We start from the raw sequence: 23,868 nt of genomic DNA, 5'->3' as shown, positions 1-23,868 counted from the left end.
ACTTGTGACCCCCCACTTTTGACCTTCTGACAAGCAAAGGCAATGTGGAAGCCAAGTTCATTTAACAATTGTGTTACTAACTTAACAACTGCGCTGATTTGCTTAATAACCATAGCAAGAAAGATCATAAAGTAGAGTGGAACTCACCGAACGGCTGTCTCACTTAGGAACAGAAATTTTGGGTTCAGTTGTTGTAAGTCGAGGACTTCCTGTATATGTCAGATAGATTGTTTTGGGACCCACAGTCACAGTTCGGTGATAATATTTTGCCCCATTTATAGGGGGCATCTGCATCTGGCAGACCAGGTGGCCGGAAGATTTTCTGGGTTTTGCCATTTAGGCACTCGGTGCTGAAAAGGTTTGTCAACACTGGTTTAGTCTCTTCTTCAAAGCCTCCAGTGATGGAGTGCCCATGATTTCTGGTGGCAAGCTGTTCCACTGGTTAAGTGTCCTCACTGTTAGGAAGTTGCTCCTTAATTCCAGGTTGCTTCTCTCCTTGGTTAGTTTCCGTCCATTGTTTCTTCTCCTGCCTTGTGGTGGTTTGGAAAATAATTTGACCCCCTCTTCTTGGTGGCAGCCCCTCAAATACTGGAAGACTGCTATCAAGGTACCCCTAATTCTTCTTTTCTTTAGAAAAGAATGGCCTCTAATTCTGGTAGATGCCCAAAAGTGGAGAAATGCGGACCAAAAATGCATAGAAATATCAGTAGAGGTGGTTTTCAACTTATAACCTTTCGTTTAGTGTCCGTTTGAAGCTACAATAGCACTGAAAAAAAGTGATTTACGTCCCTTTTTCACACTGATGACCACTGCAGCATCCCTGTGGTTGACTTCCAACAAGCTAAGGTAGTCCTTGACTTATGACCACAACTGAGCCAGTGCCTTTGTAACTTTGAATGGTCACTAAATGAACTGTTGTAAGTCGAGGACTACTTTACTACATGCCGGGCCTGGGTTTCCTTTTCTTTTCGTTATCCACTTTCTGCCAAGTTTTTCCAAATTCTTCCAGTAGATGGTGGCATAATCTTACAAATCTTCCCTCAGACACGTTCTGTAAAAAAAAAATAAGAAAAAAAAATCAGAATTTGATTTTGGAATTTCCAGAAATATACGGTATTCATTTTCTTCGGCTCGTAAGCTGCTTCCCGTCACCGCCAATTCAAAGTGCTAGTCCTCAACTATTCATTTAATGACTGTTCAAAGTTACAAAGACACTAAAAAACGGGATTTAGGACTAGTTTTCACACAGTGGCGCAGTGGTTAGAGTATGGTACTGCAGGGTACTTCTGCTGACTGCCGTCTGCCTTGCAATTTGGCAGTTCGAATCTCACCAGGCTCAAGGTTGACCCATCCCTCCGAGGTGGGTAAAATGAGGACCCAGATTGTTAGGGGGAAGTGGCTGACTCCGTAAACTGCTAAGAGAGGGCTGTAAAGCACTGTAAAGTGGTATATAAGTCTCAGTGCTATTGATAAATTCTGTCTGTTTATCATCCATCCATCCATCCATCCATCCATCCATCCCCCATTATCCATCCATCCATCCATTTATCCATCCATCCATCTATCCGTCCATCCATTCATCCACCCAGCTCTCTATTTATTTATCTATCCATCCAGCTATCTACCCATCCAACTCTCTCCCTCTCTCCCTCCCTCCCTCCCTTTCTCCACTGTGAAAAGTCATCACACGTTTAAGGATTTGAATCGTTTTCCAGAATTCTTGCAAAAATGATGCAATAACCCTCTCTGGAGCAAGAAGAGCCAGAAAATAATAGCCAAGGACCATCAAGCTTCTCAGCTGGACCTTGGAAACTGGCAGCTAAGATTGTAAAGCAAACACTCAATACTCCCCCCCCCAACTTCTTCTTGCAAGGCATCATGCTTCTAGAATTAGGAATTGAGAAGCTGTTCAGATGAGTTCCAAAGCTGTGGAGTGCACTGTATATTCCCACGCAGGAAGTCCTGAAAAGCATCTATTTTCCTCAAGACTTACAGTACATTAAGCTGGTCTTACCTGTCTGCCGTCCACTGAGTGGCATTCAGTCTGGAGCTGATCGATCCAGCATAGGCATTTCTCAAGAAGGACTTCTACTGCGTGGTCCTTTCCGCAAATTCCAGGGCTGTAAGCGAAACCCTACGGAGAAAGTTATGCATTTAGGAACAAAGGCATCTGATCAAATGCCTGATTGAGTGCTACATCTGAAAAGAACAAATTGATTTTTTATTAATAGAAAACAATTCTTCACACCATTTCATTCTATCTATATTCACCCACCCAAATACCCACCCACTCATCCACCTACCTACCATCCTCTTTTATAAACTCTTAGTAAGGCAACCATCTAATTGAATTAAATAGCTCATCTTGCCAAAGCAAACAGTCTTCGCTGAAATCGCAAACGGCAAGCAGAGGAGAGGAAAACCTAACCTCTGAAGGGAAGTGACCGGGAAACGAGGGAAAAAGAGAAGAAAGGAAGGTGAAAGTTTGCAAAAGGCCAGGGTCTCCTACATGTTGTGACCCAGGCCCAAGTAGGTAGTAGTCGACGCAAACAGTCCCAAAACAAACAGACTTTATTAGAACAGCTGAGAATTAACTCATTCTCAGCGTAGTCCAAACTAAATGAAAACAAATTCTTCATAACAATAATTCTTCAGTCTAATCACCAACCTTGGTATAATTAGGCAAACTGCCAAAGGCTTCTCTTGGCAAAAGTTCAGAAGCAGAAGACGCCGACCAGAGAGAAGTGCAGCAAGACAAGAACAAGTCTATCAACGTTGTTTTCCGACAAAGAGCCCAAGAGCCGTTGCTGGTCTTTTAAGCCTTATGGGAGTGGCCAATCATCTCTTGGCCCTATTCCTGAGTCGTCCTCTTTGCTGTAGCTGCTCCTGCCTTCTGGCAGCTCTTCTCATAGGAACAGGCTCCTCCTGTTCCTCAGCCTCTCTACTGTCAACCTCTGGAGGCTCCGGAGTCCGCACCTCACTCCCCGATGGCCCTGGCCCCATCTCTGCCTCCGACGCAGAGCCCTCATCTGGGCCTTCCCCAGCCTCCAGGACTGGCCCATGTTCTTCCTCAGCCTCATCGCTGTCCGACTCCGCTGCCAGCTCCGCAGGCTGCTGGTGGACCACAACATTACAAGCTGGTAGGGATCCCTCTGCCAATCCTAAAGAACAGAGGACCCAGAGGCAGAGGGGGGGCCTAAAAGAACCATTTCCCGGTCCTTAAGACAGCCAGGAACTCTGGGAAAGGCAACTGATGGACTTACAAAATAGTCTTCCACCTAGAGAGAGTTTTAAAAGGCTGCAGACATTTGGACAGCCTGCCTGCTTTTCAAAATGAAACCTTTTTGTAGCCATCCGTTCCTATGACTGGATCCAATTGCCCCATGTCATCTCTTGCAAGGGGCTTGGTTTGGAAATACCGGTATGTGATGGTGGTTCTCCAGAGATGAGAGCCAGATTTGGTGGAGGAATCACCAATCGAGGATGGGGATGGAGTGGGGTGAGGTGAGGGACTTTCTCAACCCTCCAATCCTTCCCCCTCTCCCCCTTTTTGTTTTTTGTTTTTACAATGAGCCAGTCAGTCCACTTCTAGCCCAGAGCAGCTCTGGGACCCTGGCACTTTCCTGCAGAGACGTCAAAGTTCCCCCTAATCAGCAGAGCCTCCGCAAGGGAAAAGTCGAATTAGCAACTTTTTCCGCTTACAGCCAAACAGCTGTTCAACGAACAACCAGGCGGCAGTTGGAGTCAAACCCCCCCCCCCGTGTTCCGTGACATCAGGCTGACATCAGCAGCTGGATGACATCACAACATTCCTGTCATTCAGCCAAGTCTCTACTGGTCCCCAGTATCCGTGTCTGACAGGAAGGCCCTTCTCAAGGAACTCCATGTAGACGTTCACTCTTTAGTTGTGCTTGGTGGCCAGAATATACCGGAGAAGGTATCTCCTTCTGAGTCCTTCCCTTCAGCTGCTTTTAGGCTGCTTTATTTCCAGATGGGAAACACATCCTTCCTTCTCTCCCACACCCCATGTTCTGCAACCCAACAAGAGAGACACAGACTTCAGAGGATAATGAGAACTGCAGAAAAAACAATGGCTACCAACCTGCCTTCCCTTGAGGGCCTGTATCCTGCACGAGTCAAAAAGAGGGCTGTGAAAATATTTACAGACCCCTCGCATCCTGGACATAAACTGTTTCAACTCCTAGTCTCAAAACGACACTATAGAGCACTGCACACCAGAACAACTAGACACAAGGACAGTTTTTTCACCCATGCCATCACTCTGCTAAACAACTAATTCCCACAACACTGTCAAACTATTTACTAAGTCTGCACTACTATTAACCTTCTCATCGTTCCTATCACCCATCTCCTTCCACTTATGACTGTATTACTATAATTTTGTTGCTGGTATCCTTACGATTTATATTGATATTGTTTCCTGATTGCTTATTTATACCCTATGACTATCATTAAGTATTGTGCCTTATGATTCTTGATGAACATACTTTTTCTTTTATGTACTCCAAGAGCGTATGCACCAAGACAAATTCCTTGTGTGTCCCAATCAAAATTTGCCAATAAAAAATTCTATTCTATTCTATTCTATTCTATTCTATTCTATTCTATTCTATTCTATTCTATTCTATTCTATTCTATTCTATTCTATTCTTTCCTCCCTCCCTCCCTCCCTCCCTCCCTCCTTTCTTTCTCTTTCTTTCTTTCTTTCTTTCTTTCTTTCTTTCTTTCTTTCTTTCTTTCTTTCTTTCTTTCCCTTATCTACCTATTCCACTACTTCTTGGTTCTTGGTCTCTCAACCCTTGAAAACTTTCTGACCCTGCTAGGATTTTAGAAGATCAGAAAAAGGCAAATTGGTGCTGCCATCTACTGTGAGAGAGACCACTTGGAAACCATTTTATATTTCAGTAAAGCTTTTTGGAAGAGGAATGTCAGGGGTGCCTCCTAGGGCAATTATCAAACCAGTTTAGGACATATAATATGAAGTGTGTCTTCAATTTCTCCATAACTCCTTATTTGTCAGTGGTAATGAAAGACCAAGAGAAGGAAATGAAAGATTAATGTTGATTGAATGGTGGCAGATATATGTGTCCCAGAATAATGTTGAAAGATCCAATTCTGGTCAATCATCAGTAACAGAAGTTTACTCTTCTGAGTAAACCCATGCTGGAGCTCATCCTTAGGGAACTTCTCTCTACCGGAATATGTGCTTTGGGCTATTCTATGCTTCATATTTATGTGGTGCCTTCAGCAGGTTCTGACCAGTTCTGGAGAACCGGTAGTGGAAATTTTGAGTAGTTCGGAGAACCGGTAGTAAAAATTCGGTCTAGCCCCGCCCCCATCTATTCTCTGCCTCCCAAGTTCCAGCTGATCGGGAGGAAATGGGGATTTTGCAGTAACCTTCCCCTGGAGTGGGGTGGGAATGGAGATTTTACAGTATTCTTCCCCTGCCACACCCACCAAGCCATGCCCTGCCCACCAAGCCACACCCACAAAACCGGTAGTAAAATTTTTTGAAACCCACCACTGGTGCCTTCCTATTGGTTGCTCAGTGTGTTGATGGATGGCGATTGGCTGTTGTTTCCTTGTGCTGCCAAGCCAATGGCTCCTAAGTACCTGATAAGCTGGTGGTAAATCAGCACTCCAATTGATTGGAGGAGTGGCCAAGTTTCCCAGGCTTCAATCATTTCCCCCAGCTGTTTTTGTACCTGCTTGACCAACAATCTTAGTAGCTGCGAAATTGAATGTCTGTCCTTCTTCATTGCAATGTGGGACTACCAATGAATTTGGGTAACGTTGATTGGTTTTTATTTTAACCACAACCTTAACATGGAATGTGGCTTTTAAGACACTCATGTTCAAATTAAGAGCTTTCTGGTCCTGAAATGCTTTCTCGTTGCATCCTGGACACATACACAAACGGCCTCAAGGACACACGGAGCAGATGCCACAGCATAATCAACCGATTCCCAAAACAAAACGAACAGAAGCGATTGGTGGACATCATGGACTGTGGTTGGCCTAAGGGGAAAGGGGGAATGGACTACGCATGCTTTTGTGCAGGAAAGCCAGAGTAATATCCCGAGCAAGTTTTAATAGAGTACCCCCCCTCCCACTTTGGCCTGTACAATATCTGATCAGATATCAAAGTGTATTCCTGCTCTCCAAGTCCCAAGTCTAAAAGAATTTGTGTGGATCCTGTATTGGAATTCTGCAAGCAACAACATATAACAGTGATGTAATACTGTCCCCAACTTTTCCAGCTTGGTGGCCCGGCACGAGAGGTGGGGGAGGGCGTGTGAGTGGCAGACATACGCACGTGCGCACAGCTCCATTGGTATGAGTGGCTTACATGCACACCCTCCACTCCCACGAATGGAGCTTTGCATACAGAGGGTGCTTACACTCGGGCACGAAGCTCCACTCGCACGAGTGGCAGGTGCTGGAATGGAGAATGCACTCTACTGTGACATTTTGGTCCAGCTGAAACTTCTAGGTGACTTCACACGAGATGCGTCCGGACATCCTTTATTCGGAGAGATGGGCAGTAAAACTCTGATCTTAAAAGAATATCCTGACTCTGAATTAGTGGAATGATAAGTGAGAAAAAGAAGTTAACGTCGTATTCATTAGAATTTATGAACAGGATCTGTTGTTTTAATTTACAAACAACACAGTAAGAAAGCATTATACAGGTAGTCCTTGACTTACAACCACAACAGAGCCCCAATTTGTTGTTGCTAAGCGAGACATTTGTTAAGTGTGTTTTGCCCCATTTCACGAGCTTTCCTGCTGCGGTTGCCAAGTGAATCCCTGCAATGTCATTTTAAGCGACACAATTGTTGAATGAGCCTGGTTTCCCAGGCTTGTCAAAAAGTCACAAAAGAACAATCGCACAACCCCGGCATACTGCAACTCTTATAAATATGAATCGGTTGCCAAGCATCTGGATTTTGATCATGGGGATGCTGTTGTAACTGTCACTAAATGAACTGTCGTAGGTTGAGGACTTATCTGTTTTCTTGCAGTTGTAACCATCTCATCTTCGACTATGCCGAAAAGACAGAAATAAAAATCCCTCCGCCTTTGGGGAAGGGTGAGGATGGCAGTGTTTGCTCTTATTATTTTTTTAAGGGAGGAATGCTGCCATTTTTTCCTTTTTGAAAGATTTCCGAGCAGAAACAATACAAGTTGGCTGGCTGGAGAAGGCATTTCCTTGGGCTCGGTTCCTTCTATTGTCAACTGTTAACAGAACAGTCCCTTTCCTTGTCGCTACAGATGCCTGGTATGAAATATATTTATGTGTCCCAAAACACAAAGGACTTTTCCTACATACCGGTATGTAATGTAAAATAATACTTTTCATTCGTCATTACTGTACACTGGATATTGCATTCGTGTTCTAATTGTTGTGAACTACCCAGACGCAGTACATACTTTGATTAATAAAATGTGTGTATCAGAGGTTTTAGTCACACTAGATGCTGTTTTAGGACCTCTTTACAGAGCACGATACCATAGTCTCTTGAGACTGATGATGTATCAGAGGTGGGTTTCAGCAGGTTCTCACCAGTTCTGGAGAACCGGTAGCGGAAATTTTGAGTAGTTTGGAGAACCGGTAGTAAAAATTCTGACTGGCCCTGCCCTCATCTATTCTCTGCCTTCCAAGTCCTAGCTGATCGGGACGAAATGGGGATTTTGCAATATCCTTCCCCTGGAATGGGGTGGGAATGGGGATTTTTCAGTATCCTTCCCCCAGGAGTGGGTTGGGAATGGAGATTTTGCAGTATCCTTCCCCCAGGAGTGGGGAGGGAATGGGGATTTTGCAGTATCCTTCCCTTGGAATGGGGATTTTGCAGTATCCTTCCCCTGGAGTGGGGTGGGAATGGAGATTTTACAGTATCCTTCCCCTGGAGTGGGGTGGGAATGGAGATTTTACAGTATCCTTCCCCTGGAGTGGGGTGGGAATGGAGATTTTACAGTATCTTTCCCCTGGAGTGGGGTGGGAATGGAGATTTTGCAGTATCTTTCCCCTGCCACGCCTACCAATCCATGCCACGCCCACCAAGCCACACCCACAGAACCGGTAGTAGAAAAATTTGAAACCCACCACTGGACTGTGTATCTCTCTGTGTTTGTGTGTGTTTGTGTGTGTGTGTGTGAGTGTGTGTGTGTAGGAATTAAATATACTTCTTTTTTTGGGAACCACCAATCCTTTTCTGATTTGACTTTTAATTTCCAGCAAAATTTGCCAGCCCACCAGTGGGTTGGACTCTATTCTGATTATTGATTGATTGGATAAAAATATCCTCCTTTCTGGGCCTCGGAGAATTTTAAATTTTTAAATCTCCGAGGGACTAGACGGGCAAATCCGAAGCGATCCCGGAAGAGGCCCAGCAGTTCCTCCCGGGGGTGTGGGTGTGTGTGGAAGGTCCTCTGAATGCTTGGGCTCCCCTAACCCAGGGGTGACTTCTTTGGCGCAATCTGTTTTCTGCAGAAGTGTAGCGGGTTAGGTCGAGGCAACCACAAGCAGCAACACCGAAGTTCCGGTATTGCAGCCAGCCAGAGGCTGTTTTTCGCCCTTCTGCAAAGCCCTTCTGAGGAGGGCCTCTTTCTCAGGAAGGCAAGCTGGGCTCTCCCTCCCTCCCTCGCAGGCTTCCTCGGCCTGCTGCCCTCCATCCCCTGGCATTGCAGTCGCCTCTCTCGCTCTTGCTGCTCTTCTTCTCCTTTTTCTTCTTCTCCTCCTTCGTTTCCTCCCCTTCCCTCTCCTCCACCTCCTCTTCTTCCTCGTCCTTCTCTCCTCCTCTTCCTTTTCTCCTCTTCTCCTTTTCCTCCTTCTCTTCTCCTGCTCCTCTTCTTCCTCCCCCTTTTTCTCCTCCTCCTTTTCTCTCCTCTTCCTCCTCCCTCCCCTTCTCTTCTTCCTTGTCCTTTTCTCATCTCCTCCCCTCCTTCTCTTCCTCCTCCTCTTCTCCTCTCCTCCATTTCTCCTCCTCTTCTCTCTTTTCCTCTCCTCCTTCTCCTCCTCTTCTCCTTCTCCTCTTCCTCCTCCCTCTCCTTCTCCTCCTCTTCCTCTTCCTGTTCTCCTCCTCCTCTTCCTCCCCCTCCCCTCCTCCTTCCTCGTACTTTTCTCCTCTTCTCCTCCTCTTCCTCCCCATCCCCTCCTCCTTCCTCGTACTTTTCTCCTCTTCTCCTCCTCTTCCTCCTCCCCCTCCTTCTTCTCCTCTCTTTTTCCTCTCCTCCTCCCCCTCCCTCTCCTCCTCTTCCCTCCCTCCCCTTCTCCTCTCCTCCACTTTTTCTCTCCTCCCTCTCCTCCTCCTCCCCTCCCCTCCTCGTACTTTTCTCTTCTCCTTCTCCTCCTCTTCCTCCTCCCCCTCCTTCTCTCCTCTTTTTTTCCTCTCCTCCTCCTCTTCTTCCTCCTCCCCTCCTCCTTCCTCGTACTTTCCTCTTCTCCTTCTCCTCCTCTTCCTCCTCCCCCTCCCTCTCCTTCTCCTCCTCTCCTCCTTTTTTCCTCTCCTCCTCCTCCCTCTCTTCTTCCTCCCCCTCCCCCTCCATCTCCTCCTCTTCTCGCCCTCCCCCTCCTCTTGTCCTCTCCTCCACTTTTTCTCTCCTCCCTCTCCTCCTCCTCTTCCTCCCCCTCCTCTCCTCCTTCCTCGTACTTTTCTCTTCTCCTTCTCCTTCTCCTCCTCTTCCTCCCCCTCCCCTCCTCCTTCCTCGTACTTTTCTCTTCTCCTTCTCCTCCTTCCTCCTCCTGTTCTCTCCTCTTCTTCCTCCCCCTCCCCTCCTCCTTCCTCGTACTTTTCTCTTCTCCTTCTCCTCCTTCCTCCTCCTGTTCTCTCCTCCTCCTCTTCCTCCCCCTCCCCTCCTCCTTCCTCGTACTTTTCTCTTCTCCTTCTCCTCCTTCCTCCTCCTGTTCTCTCCTCCTCCTCTTCCTCCCCCTCCCCTCCTCCTTCCTCGTACTTTTCTCTTCTCCTTCTCCTCCTTCCTCCTCCTGTTCTCTCCTCCTCCTCTTCCTCCCCCTCCCCTCCTCCTTCCTCGTACTTTTCTCTTCTCCTTCTCCTCCTTCCTCCTCCTGTTCTCTCCTCCTCCTCTTCCTCCCCCTCCCCTCCTCCTTCCTCGTACTTTTCTCTTCTCCTTCTCCTCCTTCCTCCTCCTGTTCTCTCCTCCTCCTCTTCCTCCCCCTCCCCTCCTCCTTCCTCGTACTTTTCTCTTCTCCTTCTCCTCCTTCCTCCTCCTGTTCTCTCCTCCTCCTCTTCCTCCCCCTCCCCTCCTCCTTCCTCGTACTTTTCTCTTCTCCTTCTCCTCCTTCCTCCTCCTGTTCTCTCCTCCTCCTCTTCCTCCCCCTCCCCTCCTCCTTCCTCGTACTTTTCTCTTCTCCTTCTCCTCCTTCCTCCTCCTGTTCTCTCCTCCTCCTCTTCCTCCCCCTCCCCTCCTCCTTCCTCGTACTTTTCTCTTCTCCTTCTCCTCCTTCCTCCTCCTGTTCTCTCCTCCTCCTCTTCCTCCCCCTCCCCTCCTCCTTCCTCGTACTTTTCTCTTCTCCTTCTCCTCCTTCCTCCTCCTGTTCTCTCCTCCTCCTCTTCCTCCCCCTCCCCTCCTCCTTCCTCGTACTTTTCTCTTCTCCTTCTCCTCCTTCCTCCTCCTGTTCTCTCCTCCTCCTCTTCCTCCCCCTCCCCTCCTCCTTCCTCGTACTTTTCTCTTCTCCTTCTCCTCCTTCCTCCTCCTGTTCTCTCCTCCTCCTCTTCCTCCCCCTCCCCTCCTCCTTCCTCGTACTTTTCTCTTCTCCTTCTCCTCCTTCCTCCTCCTGTTCTCTCCTCCTCCTCTTCCTCCCCCTCCCCTCCTCCTTCCTCGTACCTTTCTCTTCTCCTTCTCCTCCTTCCTCCTCCTGTTCTCTCCTCCTCCTCTTCCTCCCCCTCCCCTCCTCCTTCCTCGTACTTTTCTCTTCTCCTTCTCCTCCTTCCTCCTCCTGTTCTCTCCTCCTCCTCTTCCTCCCCCTCCCCTCCTCCTTCCTCGTACCTTTCTCTTCTCCTTCTCCTCCTTCCTCCTCCTGTTCTCTCCTCCTCCTCTTCCTCCCCCTCCCCTCCTCCTTCCTCGTACCTTTCTCTTCTCCTTCTCCTCCTTCCTCCTCCTGTTCTCTCCTCCTCCTCTTCCTCCCCCTCCCCTCCTCCTTCCTCGTACTTTTCTCTTCTCCTTCTCCTCCTTCCTCCTCCTGTTCTCTCCTCCTCCTCTTCCTCCCCCTCCCCTCCTCCTTCCTCGTACTTTTCTCTTCTCCTTCTCCTCCTTCCTCCTCCTGTTCTCTCCTCCTCCTCTTCCTCCCCCTCCCCTCCTCCTTCCTCGTACTTTTCTCTTCTCCTTCTCCTCCTTCCTCCTCCTGTTCTCTCCTCCTCCTCTTCCTCCCCCTCCCCTCCTCCTTCCTCGTACTTTTCTCTTCTCCTTCTCCTCCTTCCTCCTCCTGTTCTCTCCTCCTCCTCTTCCTCCCCCTCCCCTCCTCCTTCCTCGTACCTTTCTCTTCTCCTTCTCCTCCTTCCTCCTCCTGTTCTCTCCTCCTCCTCTTCCTCCCCCTCCTCCTTCCTCGTACTTTTCTCTTCTCCTTCTCCTCCTTCCTCCTCCTGTTCTCTCCTCCTCCTCTTCCTCCCCCTCCCCTCCTCCTTCCTCGTACTTTTCTCTTCTCCTTCTCCTCCTTCCTCCTCCTGTTCTCTCCTCCTCCTCTTCCTCCCCCTCCCCTCCTCCTTCCTCGTACTTTTCTCTTCTCCTTCTCCTCCTTCCTCCTCCTGTTCTCTCCTCCTCCTCTTCCTCCCCCTCCCCTCCTCCTTCCTCGTACTTTTCTCTTCTCCTTCTCCTCCTTCCTCCTCCTGTTCTCTCCTCCTCCTCTTCCTCCCCCTCCCCTCCTCCTTCCTCGTACCTTTCTCTTCTCCTTCTCCTCCTTCCTCCTCCTGTTCTCTCCTCCTCCTCTTCCTCCCCCTCCCCTCCTCCTTCCTCGTACTTTTCTCCTTCTCCTCCTCCTGTTCTCTCCTCCTCTTCTTCCTCCTCCTCCATCTCCTCCTCCTTTTCTCCTCCTCCTCCTTCGCCTGCGAGCAGCCCCGGCGAGGCGCCCTGGGAAGGACCAGCGGGCGCTTGGAAGGCGCGAACCCGTCCAGCCAAAAAAGTTTCGCCGCCTTCGCTTCTTTTTTTCGGCCCGCTGTGAGGCGAGACCAACGCCGCCCATCGAAATTAAACCAGGCTTTTTGCCGGAGGCGCCGCTCCGGAGAGGGCGAGGTGAAAGAAGCGTGGAAACCGCCTCCCCGTCGTAAAGGGGACGGAGGAAGGACGGAGAGAAGGGGGTCGTCATTGCGTCCTTCGCCCGCAGGCCCCGCCGGCAGGTTCCGCTTCGTAAGGTCAGGTAAGGGCGGGGGGGAAAAAACCGAAACAAAACAAAAGGCTTCTCCCTTTTTTTTTTGCAAGTCACTTTCGGGGGTTTCAAGACGGAGCCGAGAAAAGGCAGGTCCGTAAATGTCCTTGGCTTGGTTCGCGCAGGTGGAATTCTGAACGGAACGGTTATACACCTGGTTGTAAGTCCCGAGGCGAAACGCGCTTGGCCCGCTTGTTCGCAACTATTCTGTACGGCAACTTTACTCGGCGTTAGAATCCCGGACCTTGGACTTCTATCCTGCTAAAAGGAGGTAGTAAACCTGTTGGACCTTACTAGTAATGGCTTGCTGGGGTGGGTAGTGGTGGGTTTGAAATTTTTTTTACTACCGGTTCTGTGAGTGTGGCGTGGCAGGGGAAGGATACTGTAAAATCCCCATTCCCACTCCAGGGAAAGGATACTGTAAAATCCCCATTCCCACCCCACTCCAGGGGAAGGATAGTGTAAAATCTCCATTCCCACCCCACTCCAGGGGAAGGATAGTGTAAAATCTCCATTCCCACCCCACTCCAGGGGAAGGATACTGTAAAATCTTCATTCCCACCCCACTCCAGGGGAAGGATAGTGTAAAATCTCCATTCCCACCCCACTCCAGGGGAAGGATACTGTAAAATCTCCATTCCCACCCCACTCCAGGGGAAGGATGCTGTAAAATCTTCATTCCCAGCCCACTCCACGGGAAGGATACTGTAAAATCCCCTTCCCACCCCAGTCCAGGGGAAGGATACTGCAAAATCTCCATTCCCACCCCACTCCAGGGGAAGGATACTGTAAAATCTTCATTCCTACCCCACTCCAGGGGAAGGATACTGTAAAATCTCCATTCCCACCCCACTCCAGGGGAAGGATGCTGTAAAATCTTCATTCCCAGCCCACTCCACGGGAAGGATACGGTAAAATCCCCTTCCCACCCCAGTCCAGGGGAAGGATACTGCAAAATCTCCATTCCCACCCCACTCCAGGGGAAGGATACTGTAAAATCTCCATTCCTACCCCACTCCAGGGGAAGGATACTGTAAAATCTTCATTCCCACCCCACTCCAGGGGAAGGATACTGTAAAATCTTCATTCCCACCCCACTCCAGGGGAAGGATAGTGTAAAATCTTCATTCCCACCCCACTCCAGGGGAAGGATACTGTAAAATCTCCATTCCCACCCCACTCCAGGGGAAGGATAGTGTAAAATCTTCATTCCCACCCCACTCCAGGGGAAGGATACTCTAAAATCTTCATTCCCACCCCACTCCAGGGGAAGGATACTGTAAAATCTCCATTCCCACCCCACTCCAGGGGAAGGATAGTGTAAAATCTTCATTCCCACCCCACTCCAGGGGAAGGATACTGTAAAATCTTCATTCCCACCCCACTCCAGGGGAAGGATACTGTAAAATCTTCATTCCCACCCCACTCCAGGGGAAGGATACTGTAAAATCTTCATTCCCACCCCACTCCAGGGGAAGGATAGTGTAAAATCTTCATTCCCACCCCACTCCAGGGGAAGGATACTCTAAAATCTTCATTCCCACCCCACTCCAGGGGAAGGATACTCTAAAATCTTCATTCCCACCCCACTCCAGGGGAAGGATACTGCAGAATCTCCATTCCCACCCCACTCTAGGGGAAGGATACTGCAAAATCTCCATTCCCACCCCATGCCAGGGGAAGGATACTGCAAAATCTCCATTCCCACCCCACTCCAGGGGAAGGATACTGCAAAATCTCCATTCCCACCCCACTCCAGGGAAAGGATACTGTAAAATCCCCATTCCCACCCCACTCCAGGGGAAGGATACTCTAAAATCTCCATTCCCACCCCACTCCAGGGGAAGGATACTCTAAAATCTTCATTCCCACCCCACTCCAGGGGAAGGATACTGTAAAATCTTCATTCCCACCCCACTCCAGGGGAAGGATACTGTAAAATCTTCATTCCTACCCCACTCCAGGGGAAGGATACTATAAAATCCCCATTCCCACCCCACTCCAGGGGAAGGATACTGTAAAATCCCCATTCTCACCCCATTCCATGGGGAAGGATACTGTAAAATCTCCATTCCCACCCCACTCCAGGGGAAGGATACTGTAAAATCTCCATTCCCACCCCACTCCAGGGGAAGGATACTGCAAAATCCCCATTTCCTCCTGATCAGCTGGGATTCGGGAGGCAGAGAATAGATGGGTGTGGGGCCAGTCAGAATTTTTACTACCAGTTCTCTGAACTACTCAAAATTTCAACTACCGGTTCTCCAGAACTGGTCAGAACCTTCTGAAACCCACCTCTGTGTGGGTGGGGGGATTCTTTAAACTTCACGGCCCAGAAAGTCTTCAAGGGAGCATCAACTCTTGGAGTAGACCCTACCGAATCTCTGGAATTGGAGTTTTCCCAAGACTTTGTACAGATAGTCCTCGACTTACAACAGGGAACACTTAAGTTCCCTTTGTGACTGTTCAAAGTTACAACAGCACTGAAGTAAGGGACTTACGGCCGTTTTTTTCATAGGTAACGACCTTCCTCGCGGCATTGCCCATGGTCGCGGGATCTCAAAATTCAGATGCTTGGCAGCTGGTTCAGACTTACGACTGTTGTTGTGTCCTGGGGTCATAGGGTCATGCCCTTTTGCGACCTCCTGACGAGCAAAATCGATGGGGAACCCACGTTCACTTCACAACCGGGCGACTTAACTTATCAACTCCAGTGGTTCACTTAACAACTGGGGCAAGAAAGGTCGTAAAAGGGAGCAAAACTCACTTAACAAAAGGTTTCACTTTAACGACAGAAATGTTGGGCTCGGTTGTGGTCTGAAGTCGAGGACTGCCTGTATGGCATGCTCTTAAACAGTCGTCAGCAGCCTTTTGATGAATGGTGCTCGATTTGGGTGAAATTCTAGTTCTCCGGCTATGGCATCTTAAATTTACAACTAAGATCTGTACGTTTCCTGAACTGGAATGTTTCAACAGTCAATCTAGAAGTAGTGGCAATGTAGCGGCTACTATAAGCTTTCTCTCTGGTCGTATAAGAACTGGGCTAATGGGAGTTGCAGTGAAACATAGCTGGGAGTGACTGTGTTCAAATGTTGGGCTAGACCTGGGGAAACTAATTTTAAATATCCACTCCCTATCACAGGGGAACAATAACTGCAGGTAGTTTCAACTTACCACTGTTCATTTAATGAACAGTGCTTACTTACAACCATTGCAGCATCCCCATTGTCATGTGATCTAAATCCAGATGCTTGGCAACTGATTCATATTTATGACGGTTGCGATGTCCCAGGGTCATGTGATCAGCTTTTGCAACCTGGCAGGCAAATTCAAGCCAGGTTTATTTAACAACCGTGTCACTAACTAAACAACTGCAGTGATTCACTTAACGACTGTGGCAAGAAAGGTCATAAAATGGGGCAAAATTCATTTACCAACTTTCTCGCTTAGCAACAGAAAGTTTAGGATCAGTTGTGGTCGTAACTCGGGGACTACCTGTATTTATTTCACAGGGCTTTCATTAAGATAACTTGGATAGGGAATTCAGTAGCATGTTTGAATTACTTGAATTACTTGAAATAGACAGTATTTATGCTTTTGCAATCTGACAGTATTCATTTCAATTACTTGAAATAAAGACAGTATTTTTATCTGCAACAGCATAAAAATCTTCCTTCCTTCAATGACTTTCATAATTGATGTTTGAATGACTTAAGGGGTCGATTAAGAGGAGATAAATACTGAAAACTTGTTTTGAAAGACTTTTTCCCAGTTGGATTTTAGAGAAGACAAATATCAGAAACCTTTTTAAAAAAAATAGTTGATGTGTATGAAATTGTTTTTTTTTTTAAAGTCTCATTAAGGTCCTTCTTGCTTTTATCCATAGAATTGCTCAGCCTTTTTCTAAAGCTCAACTTGAATTTAATGGCCTTATGATAAAAAGTTGAACTGGCTAAGCATCTTCCATAATCACCCTGCTAGGACAGGGGTCTGCAACCTTAAACACTCAAAGAGCCATTTGGACCCGTTTTACCACAGAAAAGAAAACACCGGGAGCCACAAAACCCTTCCTGTGCCTGACTATTTCTTGAACGGCCACAAAACTAGCATTTGTAGTTTGTTTGTTTGTTTGTTTGTTTGTTTGTTTATTTATTTATTTATTTATTTATTTATTTAAATTTTTATACCGCCCCCTCTCCTGAAGGACTCGGGGCGGTGAACAGCCAAAATTAAAAACACACAATACAAACATTAAAATACATTCAAACGAAATTAAATTTATCTTTGGCTTCCCCAATTTAAAACCCCTTACACATAAAATTCCCCAATTAAAAGATTTTTAACCCAGCCCGGCTTGCTGAAATAAAAAAGTCTTCAGGGCCCGGCGGAAGGTCCGGAGGTCCGGGATCAGTCGTATACCTGGGGGTAGCTCATTCCAGAGGGCGAGTGCCCCCACAGAGAAGGCTCTTCCCCGGGGGGTTGCCAGCCGACATTGCCTGACAGACGGCACCCTGAGGAGGCCCTCTCTGTGGGAGCGTGTTGGCCGGTGGGAGGTTATCGGAGGCAGAAGGTGGTCTCGTAAATAACCGGGCCCTAAGCCATGGAGCGCTTTGAAGATGAGAACCAATACCTTGAAGCGCACCCGGAAGACCACTGGAAGCCAATGCAGCTCGCGCAGGAGAGGTGTCACGTGGGAGCGCCATGTCGCCCCCATAAGTACCCGCGCGGCCACATTCTGCACCAGTTGGAGCCTCCGAGTGCTCCTCAAGGGGAGCCCCATGTAGAGAGCGTTGCTGTAGTCCAGGTGGGAAGTAACGAGGGCATGAATTGAATTAAATGTTTTGTTTTCTTCTGAAACTTTTTTTTTCTTGGATTTATCCATGGTTGGCCTACTGGGGATTGAAAAGCTCAAAAAATCTCATGCTGGCAGGTGTCGCACATTGGCAGTTGTGACACATATTTTGAGTGACAGGGAGCCGGAGCAGAGGGGTGAAAGAGCCACATGCGGCTCCAGAGCCGCAGGTTGCTGACCCCTGTGCTAGGAGAAACTATACATTTTAAATGAATGTCCAGGCAATTATTATAACCATGTGGATGATTCATTTCTCTGATTACAAGAAACATGATTTCAGTATTACTATGAGTGAGCCAGATCATGTAGCCTAAATTTGCAAGTTTAGGACTATTAAGAAAGCTGATGAATCTCAAACTTTGTCCTGAAATAGCCAGTAAAGATCTTCTATAATAATAGATACCCTACACTCAGATGTATAGATTGACAACAGGAAGGTCACTTAACAACTCTGTAGGAACCAGTTAGCTTCTTAATAGTGACGCTGTGTTTATATTCACCTTGTTTGCCGTCAGAGCCCATGTTTATATGTCATGCTTACTCATAATTAAATTTATCTGTGATTTATTTAGCTCAGTTTTCCAGGTAGATACGGACCTTGTTTCCACAACATAGATTGGCGGCTTGTTACTTATTATTTATTTTATTTAACTAATTAATGTGGCTATTCCACCTTACAACCCTGGTTGGCTCCCAGAGTTCAAAATAAGCCAGCGTGGATTTATTTTTCGTGTTCGAAACTTTTATTACAGGTAGTCCTCATCTTAAAACCACAATTGAGCCCAAAATTTCTGTTGCTAACACTTAACCGTTGTTAAGTGAACTATCTTACGAACCGTACTTGCCACAGTTACTAAGTGAATCACTGCAGCTGTTAAGTTACCTTGTTTCCCCTAAAATAAGACATCCCCTGATAATAAGCCCAATCGGGCTTTTGAGCGCATGCGCTAAAATAAGCCATTTCCTGAAAATAAGCCCTCCCCGAAAATATTTAAATGCATGCACAGCCTGTCCCTGCCATTTCCTCTGGTTTCCTCCATGCACTCCAAAATAATAAGACCTCCCAAAAAATAAGGCCAAGTGCTTATTTCGGGGTTCAAAAAAATTTAAGACAGGATCTTATTTTCGGGGAAACACGGTAGTAACACGGTTGCTAAGTGAATCTGGTTTCCCCATTGACTTTGCTTGTCAGAAGGTTGCAAAAAGGGACCACATGACTCTGGGACATTGCAACCGTCATAAATGTGAGACAGTTGCCCAGTTTCTGAATGTTGATCACATGATCATGAGGATGCTGAAACGGTCATAAGTGTGAAAACGGTCATAAGTTATTTTTTTCAGTGCCATTGTAACTTTGAACGGTCACTAAATGGATTGTGGGGAATTGAAGACTACCTGTAGTTTATCAGAATATAAAATACAAAAAAATAAAAACAATGTGAACTAGGGGAGAGAAAAAGGGAAAAAGAGAGGATGTGGGGTAGAAAGGGAAAAAGAAAAAAAAGAGGTGTTGACCAGGCTCTTTTTAGCACAGAAAATAATAACATTACAACCTCAACTTTTTACTTTTATACAATAATATATACATATATATATATATATATATATATATATACACAAACACACATATATACACACACCACACACATACACACACATATATACACACACATATATATATACACATATACACATATACACACACAAACACATACATATACATATACATACATACATATATATATATATATATATATATATATATATATATACATACATACATACATACATACATACATACATACTAGCCATTTGTATAACAACAAACCTGTCTAATCAGCACAACCGAAGTCAAAGTTTCATTTTTCTATCACAAGCTCAAAATCCAGAAGCAGTTTCCAAATAAAAACAAAATTAGATAAATTCCTTTCTTTCTTTGAATAAATGAACAGTTTAACCAGGGGTCAAATCTAACAGGTTCTGACAGGTTCTGGAGAACCGGTAGCGGAAATTCTGAACAGTTCAGAGAACCGGTAGCGGAAATTTTCAGTAGTGTGGAGAACCAGCAAATACCACCACTGGCTGGCCCCAGAGCGGGGTGGGAATGGGGATTCTGCAATATCCTTCCCCCAGGAGTGGGGAGGGAATGGGGATTTTGAAATCCTTCCCCTGGAGTGGGGTGGGAATGGAGATTTGGCAGTATCCTTCCCCTGCTAGAGGGCCTGGGGAGGCAGTTTTCACCCTCCCAGGGGCTTGAGAAAAGCCTCCGGAGCCCAGGGAGGGCAAACACCCTCCCCCCACCGTGGTGCAGGAAGCCAACTAGGACATGCCTACCATGGCCATGCCCACTCAGCAGCTGGGCAGAGAACCCCTTGCTAAAATTTTTGAAGCCCACCCCTGCGCTAAACATGGAATACCGCTTCTAGTTCTGGCCACCACAATATAAATAAGACGTTGAGGTTCGAGAAGGATGCGGAGAAAAGCAACAGAGGTGATAAGGAATCTGGCAGCTCAATTGTATAATGAATGGTTAAGGAAACTAGGTTCTGTATGTTTAGCCTAATGAAGAGAAAGCTTAGGAGCGATACGACAGCCGTCCTACAATATTTGAAGGCCTGTCACAGGGAAGAGGGCATCAATTTATTCTCCTAAGGACAGGATAAGAAACAATGGGTGGAAGCTTGTTAAAGAAAGACCCAGCCTGGGACTAAAGAGAAATTTCCTGAGTACAATTAATTGCGAAATTAATTTCGTGAGTACAATTAACCAGTGGAACAGCTTGCCTCTTGGAGTTGTGGGTGTTCCCTCGCTGGAGGTTTCCAAGAAAAGATTGAACAATCATTTGTCCAGGATGGTATAAAGGGTCCTGCCTTGGGCAGGGCATTGGGCCTGAACAGTGATGGCTAACCTTTTTGCTGTTGTGTGCCAAAAGCGGGGAGAGCGCAGGGAGGTCGCATGCACGTGTGCCGACACCCATAATTCAATGCGCCCCTCCCCCTGCATGCATGCACGACCACCACCCACGTCCTCCCCCCGGTTTTGGCACGCGATGGCACAGTGGGCCTATTTTTCGCTCTCCCCAGGCTCCAGATCTCAGCAGTTCAACCTGCATTTACTCTAGTGCTGACATAAGAAGGAGAAGAGGGGGCAGCTGGCAAGAGGACTCTTGACTTCTCACCTACTTATTTTCCCTGAAGATAATATCCCCTAGGAGATGAGATGGGAGGGGGGACATTCCTGGGAGCTGAAGTAGTAGATATGGGGAGAGTGATTTGGGAAGAGGGCCAATGAGACGCAGAGAATTGGGGAACGGAAAGGGAAGGTTTTGGGGTCAGGAAGTCAGTGTTGGCTACGCCACAATCGGGGACAGGTTGTCGTGCTTAATAAAATGAAAGATTTCTTCAAAGACTATTTGTTTGGAAATGCAATTTATTTTATTTGAGACGACATCGAAACCTGATACCAGAGACTTTCTTGGAGCATGGGGAGGGCGAAAAAGCCATCCCCCCTCCCCGAGGCTCTCCGGAGGCTGGAAACTGCCCGTTTCCTGTCTTCCGGTGGGCCCAGAAGGCCTGAAAATCAGCTGGCCGGCACGCATATGCACGCTGGAACTGAGCTAACGCAACGCTCGCATGTCCACAGATATGGCTCCGTGTGCCACCTGTGGCACGCGTGCCATAGGTTCACCATTGTGGGACTAGAAGAAAGCCAAGGTCTCTTCACTTCTATGAGTCTATGACTCTAATAACACAACAATAACAAATGATAACACAAATAACTGTGGAAACAGTTATTTTTCCATAACAAACAAAGCAATTGTGGAAAATCAATCAATCTATACAGACAGCCAACGTAGTCTTGATGAGGTAAGTCATTGTTCTATATTTTTAAAAGCTAAGGAACTGTGTCTAGAATACATACAACCATAGACACTGGTGTGTTTATATAACACACAGCTAAAATATTATTTTTAGGTGCATTAGGGGTGATCCCTACCAGCTGTAGTTTATATAATAAGCTATGACACCAAGATATGTAACCCAAATGTCTAATATCTGGATGTCTCTTTAGAGGCTGACATTAAAGACACTAAGAATGTCGGGTGCAGTACAACACTGATAAAACTTCAGGATTTAATTGTGAAGGACTTAATATTCTCCCTTGGCCTTCTGTTTGGAAAATGGGAATCTGCCCTGTATTCATATCATATGAACTTCTTAGAGCAGGTTTCTCCAATCTTGGCAACTTTAAGACTTGTGGACTTCAACTCCCAGAGTGGAGTTGATATCCACAAGTCTTAAAAGTTGCCAAGGTTGGAGACCCCTGTCTTAGAGATACCAAACTATGGAATTCTTAGAGAAACTAAATTCTGCCTGTATGCAGAGCTATTCCTGGATCCAAGTTCATTGCTGTTGTGACAGAGAGTAGATCATTTAATTGGATGGAGATTAAGTGGTTGAAAAGAAGTTGTCTCTTGCATGTGGACCTTGCCCCTTTAACACACTTTAGATTCCTTGATCATCACAACGTAGTTTTGCAGATAAATCCAGGAAAATGACTAAAGTAGGTCATTTTATATCGGGGTGCTAGTTTGATTGAGGGACGCGGTGGCTTAACTGCTAAGATGCTGAGCTTGTCGATCGAAAGGTTGGCAATTCAGCGATTCGAATACCTAGTGCTGCGTAACGGCGTGAGCTCCTGTTACTTGTCCCAGCTTCTGCCAACCTAGCAGTTGGAAAACACGTAAAAAATGCAAGTAGAAAAATAGGGACCACCTTTGGTGGGAAGGTAACAGCGTGCCATGCGCCTTTGGCGTTGAGTCATGCCGGCCACATGACCATGGAGACATCTTTGGGCAGCGCTGGCTCTTTGGCTTTGAAACAGAGATGAGCACCGTCCCCTAGAGTTGGGAACGACTAGCACATATGTGGGAGAGGAACCTTTACCGTTACCTTTACTAGTTTGGTTACCTGTTCACAATTCTTAGATATTGCAGGCAGATTGTTCCATGCCTGGAAATGGAAGTCCAACATACCTCAGGAAAAGCAGGTTGGTCTAAGTTTTCTTCACAGCCACTAATGAAATTTACCTCAGATCCCAGATGACATCTGTGTTATGGATTTCATTAGAGCGATGGTTCTCAACCTATTCTTCACCACAGACTCCCCCCCCCCCTTTAAATAACTTTTGTGGCCATGGACCATGGCCAAGAATTAACTCAGATTTAAATAACATTTCTTCAAGCCTTCACAGACCCACTGGGATAACATCGCAGCCCCTCAGGGGTCTGGAGACCACAGGTTGAGAACCGCTGCTGCATTAGGGGGTTCCAGATAGACTCTAATCTAATGCGACTGACCAGGAACAGACACAAGCATTCGATTCCATCTCCATCATGAGGCAATGTAAGGTCTCCTATCTCATTTACCACCACGGCAAGTGAAGCGGTGGTGAAGTCAGACTGGATGAACCTGTGTTTCCAAAAAAGTTGAATAAGGTGTGAGCTAAATGTAGAAAGACTATGATTTAAACAAGAGGAGCCTGGATAGCTCAACAGACTAAAAGCCTGTTACTAACATTCTGCAATTATTGCATGTTCGAATCTCTCCAGGCTCAAGGTTGACTCAACCTTCCATCCTTTCTAAGGTAGGTAAATTGAGGACCCAGTTGTGGGGGCAATAAGCTGACTTTGTATAAATGTACAAAAGTATGAAGACTATTGCTTAACACATTGTAAACCGCCCTGAGTCTCCTGAGAAGGGCGGCATATAAATCTAATTAAAAAAAAAAAAAAGAGGGGGAAGTTGTGCAGAGTATGCCTTCTGGAAAACATTTGTATGTTCCTCTGTCTAACACAAGTCATATGGACCGCACCTATAGTTTTGTGTATGTGTGATTTAGGATATACAAGATGGGTTGCATGCAGTGGTGGGGTTCAAATAATTTAACAACCGGTTCTCTGCCCTAATGACAGCTGGGTAAGCGTGGCTAGGTGGTCATGTGACCATGTGGGTGTGGCCTACTCAATGTCACTCATGTTGATGCGCTTCGCCTTAGCTGTTACAATGTAATAAGGGTTAACCAGAGAGGCAGTTTCTGTAAGCAGGACAATAAAGATTAGGCTAGAAACAACACCAGAACGTTTCCTTCCTTTCTTCCTTACAGGATTAGCCCTGTAAAGTGGGGGAAAAAAACAAAATAAGATTTCTTCCAACAACCGGTTCTCCGAACTGCTTAGAAAGTTAACAACCGGTTCTCCCGGACAGGTACGAACTGGCTGAATCCCACCACTGTGTTCTGGACAAAACGGCAGCATTTCAATTTGCTGTCTATTTATTTGATTTTTATCCCTTCTTTAATACTTTATAAGTAATGCAAGGTGGCGAACATACATTCTTCCCTTCTCCTATTTTCCCTACAACATCAACCCTGTGAGGTGGATTGGACTGAGAGAGAGTGACTGCATTCCTCCTTCCCTCCCTCCTTCCCACATCCACTCTCCCCCTCACCTCACTGCTTTCTTTCTGGTCCAAATCTTGTCCCATTTGTTCAATTTTTGGAGAGTTATCCTGCAGATAGGCGGACAGAAAGATGGAAGGAGTCTTTTCTTTCCAAT

At 46.7% G+C, this 23,868-nt stretch overlaps 1 protein-coding gene and 1 long non-coding RNA gene across 4 annotated transcripts in view; one reads left to right on the top strand and one right to left on the bottom strand.

Moving 5' to 3' along the window:
• Positions 1–960: 960 nt before the first annotated feature.
• LOC148112708 (uncharacterized) lies at positions 961–3,210 on the bottom strand. The gene is made up of 3 exons (XR_015729263.1): positions 2,669–3,210; positions 2,015–2,134; positions 961–1,051 (listed from the first exon to the last, which is right to left on the bottom strand). It is a non-coding gene; the product is annotated as an uncharacterized LOC148112708 (long non-coding RNA).
• Positions 3,211–11,914: 8,704 nt separating this feature from the next.
• Positions 11,915–23,868, top strand: part of TEC (tec protein tyrosine kinase) — an 88,124-nt gene continuing 76,170 nt past the window's right edge. Inside the window, exon 1 of one of the 3 annotated variants that reach the window (XM_087875293.1) lies at positions 11,915–12,391. The gene's annotated coding sequence lies outside the window, so the exon portion shown is untranslated. Of the gene's footprint in view, positions 12,392–12,525; positions 12,672–23,868 lie in introns of those variants that run through there. The other 2 variants (XM_087875294.1, XM_087875295.1) reach the window with 2 other exon arrangements.

The sequence above is a fragment of the Pantherophis guttatus genome, chromosome 8, assembly GCF_059756535.1.
Source record: "Pantherophis guttatus breed Tessera chromosome 8, ASM5975653v1, whole genome shotgun sequence".
Lineage (NCBI taxonomy): Eukaryota > Metazoa > Chordata > Lepidosauria > Squamata > Colubridae > Pantherophis > Pantherophis guttatus.
Note: the sequence above shows the minus strand (reverse complement) of the source record. Positions and strands in the feature narration are given on the sequence as shown.